This window comes from Schistocerca cancellata, chromosome 1 (genome assembly GCF_023864275.1).
Source record: "Schistocerca cancellata isolate TAMUIC-IGC-003103 chromosome 1, iqSchCanc2.1, whole genome shotgun sequence".
Classification (NCBI taxonomy): Eukaryota; Metazoa; Arthropoda; class Insecta; order Orthoptera; family Acrididae; genus Schistocerca; species Schistocerca cancellata.
In genome coordinates, this window is record NC_064626.1 from 627941098 (window position 1) to 627951503 (window position 10406).

Here is a 10406-nt window from a genome sequence, read left to right on the forward strand (position 1 = left end):
ATTCCAGGCGACCGACGGATCACAACAAAACAACTTGCTGGACAACCGGTCGTCTCTGTTGGCAGTGCTGGCATACTCGTCCACCAGCTGGGGTACTCGAAGATGTATGCCCGCTGGGTTCGTCACCGTTTCATACAAGATCATAAAAAGCAACAAAGGACCCTGACAACTCAAGGCTATCACAATCCTATGCACCCGAGATAAGCCAACAAATCTTCGTTAGACTGTTCTTCTTCAACCACGCTACAGCTCAGGTCTCGCACCTTCCGAGTTCCATCTGTTTGGCCCAATGAAGGATGCATTCTGCGGGAAGCAGTTCGTCGATGATGGGGCACTTATTGATGCAGCAAGACGTAGGCTCCGATGTTGACCAGTAGAGTGATACCAAGCGGCCATACAGGCCCTCCCAGTAAGGTGGTGTAAGGCCGTCACATTGAACGACATTATGTCGAAAAGGGAATAGTATGGTATATTGAAAATCTCTTCGGGCTTGCTGCCGAATCCTAAAATCAACTCGATTCGATATTTCGGCGATCCATCTGATCACCATCTTCAGGAGAACGCTGCTTCTGCTGATGAGTCCCGCTGAGAACTAACGCCAGGCTGCAAATCGACGTCCTACATAAACCACCGTACAGTACACGGCGCATGCGCCGCCCACCACTGTTGCTACCCTCAAAGGGGCTGGGAGATGGTGCCGCCTTTAGTAGAACACTGGCGGCAACGATATAACACACTCAGGGCCGCACCGAGGAACGTTCTGTTTTGATGCGGGATAGTACAGGATTCCACGTCCTGCTAAGAGGAAACCCATTGTCTCTGTTAATTAAATTATCGGACAACCTAATTTCAATTGCCTCTTTGTAGACACTGTTCCAAACGCCGGAACTGTTGGAAACTATCACAGTTTCGTCAAATTTCATACCGTGTCCCTCATTTAAGTAGTGTTCTGCTACTGCCGATTTTTCCGCGTATGACGGCGATGTTCCACACGCCTGTCAAGAACCGTGCGAATCGAATGGCCGATGTAAGCCTTCCCACATTGACATGGAATTTTGTATACATCGGGTTTCCAAGAAGAATTCCTTAAAATTTTAACATTAAGAGTGTTTTCCGTCCACCTTCTAAGATTAGGGCACTACTCGGCTCTGTGAAGGATGATTTGGGGCTTAGAAAACCCGTTGTATACAGAATTCCGTGTCAATGTGGGAAGGCTCACATCGGCCCTTCGATTCGCACAGTTCATGACAGGTGTGTGGAACATCGCCGTCATACAAGGCTACAACAGCCGGAAAAATCGGCAGTAGCAGAACACTGCTTAAATGAGGGACACGGTATGAAATTTGACGAAACTGTGATAGTTTCCAACAGTTCCGGCGTTTGGAACAGTGTCTATAAAGAGGCAATTGAAATTGGTTGGTAGATAATTTAATTAACAGAGACAATGGGTTCCTCTCAGCAGGACGTGGAATCCTGTACTATCCCGCATCAAAACAGAACGTTCCTCGGTGCGGCCCTGAGTGCGATATATCGTTTCCGCCAGTGTTCTACTAAGGGCAGCGCCGGCTCCCAGCCCCTTGGAGGGCAGCAACAGTGGTGGGCGGCGCATGCGCCGTGTTCTGTACAGTGGCCTATATAGGACGTCGATTTGCAGCCTGATGTCACTTCTCAGCGGGACTCATCAGCAGAAGCAGCATTTTCCTGAAGATGGTGATCACATGGATCACCGAAATATCGAATCGAGTTGATTTTAGGATCCGGCAGCAAACCCGAAGAGACTTTCAAGACTTATTACGCCGAGAAAGCCTACAAAGTCACAATAATATGGTGTTCTGGAATTGTGAATAAAACCAACCTGCTTTCAGGAGAAAATTATGTTGCATTACTTACTGAAAGCACCTCATAGTTTATACCTGCAGATAGGCAACACAGTGGACTTGTACCCAAAGCGGGCTGATGAAACACCTCCCCAGGCAGTTCGGGTCAATGACTTCAGTGAACTGCACGCAGATGTTTGACGTTTGCCATTTGATATACTATGGCGTGTTATAAATTTGTAGAGATGCTCTATCCACTGATACCAGTCTATTTTCTGTATATCTTACACTTTTCATGCAGTCATCTTCTGAAACCCCGGAGGCATTACCAACACACATATCACCATTTAATGAGACTGCCAGATTATTAGCATACAAATGAAAGCTGTAAAATTCAAATATTAATCTCGACCCACGAAATGTTAGTCACTCCCTAAAAATAGAAAACCGGTCGCTTTGGAATACTGTAGTTGACATAGAACTGTTAGTTCGTGATTATGTGAAACTCCACCGCTGGCATTCAGGGGTTGGATAAAAATATGGGAACACCACAAACAAAAAACATTACCATGCCTAATACAGGGCAGGAAACCCGTGGACATTCAGACTGCTTTCCTTCGTCTCGGAATTTATAAACACAGGTCCGCTTTGGTTTTCAAGGAAGTCATACAGCATGCCTCCTGCAAAGTAGTGGTAGGTTCAGGTAACTATGATGGAGGTGCATAGCGATCACGCATCCTTCTCTCCGAAGGAGACCATAAAGGCTCAATAATGTAGAGATATAGTGAGTGTGATGGCCAGGGAAGATGCGACAATTTATCCTCCTGCTCACTAAAGCTGTCCTGAACGATGCGAGCTGTGTGAAGAGGAGCTCCGTCTTCCTGGTACACAGAATCACCACTGGGTAACAAATATCGTACCATGCTATGCAACCGATCAGACAAAATGGTCACATAACCATTCGCAGTATTTCGACCTTGCAGAGTAACCGTGGGGCCCATGGAATATCACGATGTGGCTGCCCAAATCATCACCGAACACAAACTTGTCCATAAGTTGGAAACCGTGTGAAACGAGTTTCATCCGACCAAATGACTTTCTTCCATCGCTCCATAGTCCAGGTTTTATCGCTCTGGCGCCGGCCGGGGTGGCCGAGCGGTTCTAGACGCTACAGTCTGGAACCGCGCTGCCGCTACGGTCGCAGGTTCGAATCCTGCTTCGGGAATGGATGTGTGTGATGTCCTTTTTTTTTCGTCGCCACCTTCTTCAGTAACCGTCTGTCACAATCACTCAATACCCATTGGTCTGCACTTTCAGATAATAAATTACGGGACATAGGTTTAATTAGTTCTAAGTTCTAGGGGGCTGATGACCTTAGAAGTTGAGTCCCATAGTGCTCAGAGCCATTTGAACCATTTATCGCTCTGACACCACGTTCTCCTGTTACGGACATTTGCGTCACTGGTGAGTTATTTTGGAATTCTAGCTCACTCTGAAGTACCCTGCTTACGGAGCTCCCTGGGTGCACACAGGATTCACGATTACGACATTCAGTACTGCAGAGATTTTTTCAGCTGTCGTCGTCTTTTATTTTTCGTCGCCACCTTCTTCAGTAACCGTCTGTCACAATCACTCAATACCCATTGGTCTGCACTTTCAGATAATAAATTACGGGACATAAAACCTCTTCCCTGCGCTTGGACCTCTTACTCCCGGCCTCGTCGTTGGGAGGAGGTAATTTTAACTAGACTCTGGATTGGGCATCGTGTTTTTAGCCAGCAACATTTTTTAAGTGGCGATCCTCCCCCGCTTTTTCTCCACTGCTCTCAACCGTGGGCGGAGAGACACCTTTTACTTCAGTCCCCCTATTTTAATCAGCTACGCCCCGTTTACAGCTGTCGCCTGATATATCTTCCCTTTTAGCAGATGACGCTTGCTCAGCCAATCGTGTCCTTGAATTTATCAGTGTTAGTAAGATGACATCGGTCAATGACGATCATTCCACTTGGGACCTGTGGAATGGTACATTAGCTTATTTGTTTTAGTTGTAAATATTTGCCATGTATTGTTGTTTTTCTGACATGTTCCACATCCTGGAGGACCTCCTCACTACGGATCAATTGGAATGAAAGTAAATCTAATCTAATCTAATTGGAAGCTCTTTACGGGGAAAACGACTCCCCTTCAATAGCATTTTTCTAAGATTTCTTTCCCTTTTTAGTTTACCTCCTTGCTGTTTCGCTCCCATTGCTGCTGATTTAAATTTCGATTTTTTACCCTGCATTAAGCCACAGAATGGGCGCTTATGGCCGTAGCAGTTTTGAGCCCTAAAACCATAAAAAAAAGGTGCAATTTTCCGCCGTTCGCATTCACTTAGGTCACACATAATGCACTCACACCTACATAAAACACTGTTCTGGCCACGACCGACAACTGCAAAGTATTGAAGACGTTTCACAGCCGTCGTTTGTGGTCAAATACAACAGTGCAAACTGATGGCTTGGCTAGCACATAAATTTATGATCAAGCATGCATTTCTCGCGATTTTTCCACATTTTTTCCAACTTCTGTAGTTGTCCAATTTGCTGAAGTATTAGTGCCGAATATCCATGGCTTCAAGGAGGAACAGTGCACGAATCGCAGCCGTGTAACACCTATGAGAACATTGATCGCAAGAGATCATAACCGACTGGCACCCGACACGAGTGTCGCCTTCCTAATAACAATCGGTTTAGAACCCAACAGCAGTTACTGCTGTCAGTGAACGCAGAACCCTCTCAATCAGTGACCATTACGAAAGGAATTGCTTTTGTCTTGCGGTGCCTCCCAAAAGCCCATTGCTCACAGTTCCAAATAAAGCAAAACGTTTTCAGTGGACAAATTAAAACAGAATCTACGAAGGTAATCCCAAAAGTAAGGTTTTCTATTTTTTTATAAGTACATACACTCCTGGAAATTGAAATAAGAACACCGTGAATTCATTGTCCCAGGAAGGGGAAACTTTATTGACACATTCCTGGGGTCAGATACATCACATGATCACACTGACAGAACCACAGGCACATAGACACAGGCAACAGAGCATGCACAATGTCGGCACTAGTACAGTGTATATCCACCTTTCGCAGCAATGCAGGCTGCTATTCTCCCATGGAGACGATCGTAGAGATGCTGGATGTAGTCCTGTGGAACGGCTTGCCATGCCATTTCCACCTGGCGCCTCAGTTGGACCAGCGTTCGTGCTGGACGTGCAGACCGCGTGAGACGACGCTTCATCCAGTCCCAAACATGCTCAATGGGGGACAATCCGGAGATCTTGCTGGCCAGGGTAGTTGACTTACACCTTCTAGAGCACGTTGGGTGGCACGGGATACATGCGGACGTGCATTGTCCTGTTGGAACAGCAAGTTCCCTTGCCGGTCTAGGAATGGTAGAACGATGGGTTCGATGACGATTTGGATGTACCGTGCACTATTCAGTGTCCCCTCGACGATCACCAGTGGTGTACGGCCAGTGTAGGAGATCGCTCCCCACACCATGATGCCGGGTGTTGGCCCTGTGTGCCTCGGTCGTATGCAGTCCTGATTGTGGCGCTCATCTGCACGGCGCCAAACACGCATACGACCATCATTGGCACCAAGGCAGAAGCGACTCTCATCGCTGAAGACGACACGTCTCCATTCGTCCCTCCATTCACGCCTGTCGCGACACCACTGGAGGCGGGCTGCACGATGTTGGGGCGTGAGCGGAAGACGGCCTAACGGTGTGCGGGACCGTAGCCCAGCTTCATGGAGACGGTTGCGAATGGTCCTCGCCGATACCCCAGGAGCAACAGTGTCCCTAATTTGCTGGGAAGTGGCGGTGCGGTCCCCTACGGCACTGCGTAGGATCCTACGGTCTTGGCGTGCATCCGTGCGTCGCTGCGGTCCGGTCCCAGTTCGACGGGCACGTGCACCTTCCGCCGACCACTGGCGACAACATCGATGTACTGTGGAGACCTCACGCCCCACGTGTTGAGCAATTCGGCGGTACGTCCACCCGGCCTCCCGCATGCCCACTATACGCCCTCGCTCAAAGTCCGTCAACTGCACATACGGTTCACGTCCACGCTGTCGCGGCATGCTACCAGTGTTAAAGACTGCGATGGAGCTCCGTATGCCACGGCAAACTGGCTGACACTGACGGCGGCGGTGCACAAATGCTGCGCAGCTAGCGCCAGTCGACGGCCAACACCGCGGTTCCTGGTGTGTCCGCTGTGCCGTGCGTGTGATCATTGCTTGTACAGCCCTCTCGCAGTGTCCGGAGCAAGTATGGTGGGTCTGACACACCGGTGTCAATGTGTTCTTTTTTCCATTTCCAGGAGTGTAGATGTGTTTATTTCTACAATGGTTTACATCAGTTTACAGCTTGAACATTTAGCGATTTTTCGACATAATCACCATTTCTGACGATGCGTTTTTGTAGACGCTGTGGCAGTATGCCCATGTCATACCAGCTCGCCGCCATGCTGTTCAGAAAGTTATGAACCTCTTCTTTCACCTCGTCGTCAGAGCTGAATCGCTTTCCGGCCGAATGTTCTTTTAACGCAGGGAACATGTGATAGTCACTGGGCACCAAGTCAGGACAATAGGGTGGGTGGGTGATTATGTTCCACTGAAACTGTTGCAGAAGAGCAACGGTTTGCTGAACGATGTGTGGGCGAGCGTTGTCATGGAGGAGGAGGAGGAGGATATTAGTGTTTAACGTCCCGTCGACAACGAGGTCATTAGAGACGGAGCGCAAGCTCGGGTGAGGGAAGGATGGGGAAGGAAATCGGCCGTGCCCTTTCAAAGGAACCATTCCGGCATTTGCCTGAAGCGATTTAGGGAAATCACGGAAAACCTAAATCAGGATGGCCGGAGACGGGATTGAACCGTCGTCCTCCCGAATGCGAGTCCAGTGTGCTAACCACTGCGCCAACTCGCTCGGTGTTGTTATGGAGAATGTGTACGCCCTTGCTGAACATTCCTCTTCTCCGGTTCTGAATTGCCCGTTTGAGTTTTTCAGAGTCTGACAGTACCTTTCAGCGTTAATTGTGGTCCCAGCGATTCAGCTCCGACGACAAGGTGAAAGAAAAGTCATGGCGGCGAGCTGGTATGACATGGGCATACAAAACTGCCACAGCGTCTACAAAAATGCATCGACAGAAATGGTTATTATGTCGAAAAATAGCTAAATGTTCAAGCTGTAAACTGATGTAAACCATTATAGAAATAAACAGGTCTATGTACTTATAAAAAAATAGGAGACCTTACTTTTGGGATTACCCTGGTATATTACATGTATTTAATTAGCAGTTGCGAATAAGGACATCATCAGCTGTAGAATGGAGTGGCGACAATGAAAAGCTATACCGGACCGGCACCCGAACCAGAATTTCCTGCTTATCGCGAGCGATCCCCTTTCCATTTGTCTATCCGTGCACTACTCACGGCTAGATCCAAACGTCCATGTGTTGTCAACCACGCTTCTACGATCTGTAACCGTATATACATTACGTATATCCCCGTACAGGTCAAAAGTATTCGAAAGTCACTTGCCCGGTATCGGCAGGTAAATACAGGGTTATTACAAATGATTGAAGCGATTTCACAGCTCTACTTTAACTTTATTATTTGAGATAATTTCACAATGCTTTGCACACACATACAAAAACTCAAAAAGTTTTTTTAGGCATTCACAAATGTTCGATATGTGCTCCTTTAGTGATTCGGTAGACATCAAGCCGATAATCAAGTTCCTCCCACACTCAGCGCAGCATGTCCCCATCAATGAGTTCGAAATCATCGTTGATGCGAGCTCGCAGTTCTGGCACGTTTCTTGGTAGAGGAGGTTTAAACACTGAATCTTTCACATAACCCCACAGAAAGAAATCGCATGGGGTTAAGTCGGGAGAGCGTGGAGGCCATGACATGAATTGCTGATCATGATCTCCACCACGACCGATCCATCGGTTTTCCAATCTCCTGTTTAAGAAATGCCAAACACATAATGGAAGTGCGGTGGAGCACCATCCTGTTGAAAGATGAAGTCGGCGCTGTCGGTCTCCAGTTGTGGCATGAGCCAATTTTCCGCGGGCTACGCGTGAAACTTGCCCGCACGCGTTCAACCGTTTCTTCGCTCACTGCAGGCCGACCCGTTGATTTCCCCTTACAGAGGCATCCAGAAGCTTTAAACTGCGCTTCCATCGCCGAATGGAGTTAGCAGTTGGTGGATCTTTGTTGAACTTCGTCCTGAAGTGTCGTTGCACTGTTATGACTGACTGATGTGAGTGCATTTCAAGCACGACGTACGCTTTCTCGGCTCTTGTCGCCATTTTGTCTCACTGCGCTCTCGAGCGCTCTGACGGTAGAAACCTGAAGTGTGGCTTCAGCCGAACAAAACTTTATGAGTTTTTCTACGTATCTGTAGTGTGTCGTGACCATATGTCAATGAATGGAGCTACAGTGAATTTATGAAATCGCTTCAATCATTTGTAATAGCCCTGTACAATATTTCAGTGCCTGTGTTATTCTGATTACAATGCAAAGTTCCTTTGGATACACATGCATGCCCAAAGTAAATTTGCATCGCAATCAGAATAACGCAGGCATTTCCATATCGTTTGGAAAACAGAATGTACAATGTCACTGACAATAGGCGTCTAATGTGGTCCAATCTTTTTTTTAATGATGCAAGACGTCGATTACGTCGATGAGCCAACAAGGCATTTAATCCGCATTGTGTGCAGAGTGTACTTCAGGCTGGAGGTGGTTCTGTGATGTTTTGTGGGTGTTTTACCTACCATGGCTAGTGATACTTTCGGGTGAAGTACACAAAAATTGATACTCTTTGAAAAAGGAAACATATTCTTGGAACTACTTTGCGGATGACCTACTAATAAGCCATTAAAAGCATTACAAGCAGACCGACATGTAAGCTCCCATCTTAAAAGTCAGTGTATTTCCAGGTGAGCAATGACAACAAAATACAAACGACATCTACTTCTATATCTACGTCTACATCTACATCTACGTGATTACTCTTCTATTCACAATAAAGTGCCTGGCAGAAGGTTCAATGAACTACCTTCAAGCTGTCTCTCTACCGTTCCAGTCTCCAACGGCCCGCGGGAAAAACGAGCATTTAAAATTTTTCTGTGCGAGCCCTGATTTCTCTTATTTTATCTTGATGATCATTTCTCCCTATGTATGTGGGTGCCAACAGAATGTTTTCGCAACCAGAGGAGAAAACTGGTGACTGAAATTTCATGAGAAGATCCCGTCGAAACGAAAAACGCCTTTGTTTTAACTTTGTTTTAATGATTGCCACTCTAATTCACGTACCATGTCAGTGGCACTATCTCCCCTATTTCGCGATAATACAAAACGAGCCGCCCTTCTTTGTACTTTTTCGATGTCATCCGTCAGTCCCACCTGATGCGGATCCCACACCGCACAGCAATGCTCCAGAACATGGCGAACAAGCGTGGTGTAAGCAGTCTCTTTAGTAGACCTGTTGCACCTTCTCAGTGTTCTGGCAATGAATCGCAGTCTTTGGTTTGCTCTGCCCACAACATTATCTATGTGACCGTTCCAATATGATACATAGTACTTACAGAAATTAAACGAGGCCTACTGTAGGTGACACATTGGTGTCGAAATATTCTTGGGTTGCGAATAATAAACGGGAAGACATTGTGAAACTTCCTGGCAGATTAAAACTGTGTGCCCGACCGAGACCCGAACTCGGGATCTTTGCCTTTCGCGGGCAAGTGCTCTACCATCTGAGCTACCGAAGCACGACTCACGCCCGGTACTCACAGCTTTACTTCTGCCAGTATCTCGTCTCCTACCTTCCAAACTTTACAGAAGCTCTTCTGCGAACCTTGCAGAACTAGCACTCCTGAAAGAAAGGATATAGCGGAGACATGGCTTAGCCACAGCCTGGGGGATGTTTCCAGAATGAGATTTTCACTCTGCAGCGGAGTGTGCGCTGATATGAAACTTCCTGGCAGATTAAAACTGTGTGCCCGACCGAGACTCGAACTCGGGACCTTTGCCAAAGGCAAATCTGCCAGGAAGCTTCAACAGTTATTGTTGAACAGTCTCATTCGAAGTGTCATTGCTGCTAATAGACTATCACGATACCATGACTATTCAAAAAAGAACCTCCCATTGACTAGTAAAGAAAGAAAAAAATATATATTACTTTTTATAGACACCCTGTACTTACATGTTGAGATTCCTTCTCCACAGAATCGTCACCCAAATTCGAATATTTGTCCTGCCGTGACACAAGCTCTCTACTTCATCAAAGGATGGCGCGGCCTGGTGCTTCAACCACTTGTTCACAGCACTCTCGTTGTCGGTCGTCATGTGCTGAGTAGTCAGCCAGGTCTTCATGTTGTCGAAGTGGTGAAAGTCGCTTGATGCAAAGCCCGGACTGCAGGGAGAATGTTGAAATTTTTTCAGTCAAAAAGTTTTTCCTGTCGTAGGTTGTCGGGTAGGAGAAGGTTACCTTCGGTAACTATTGCGCGCCGTTTGTTTTGTGTTGGCTTTTGGAGTGACG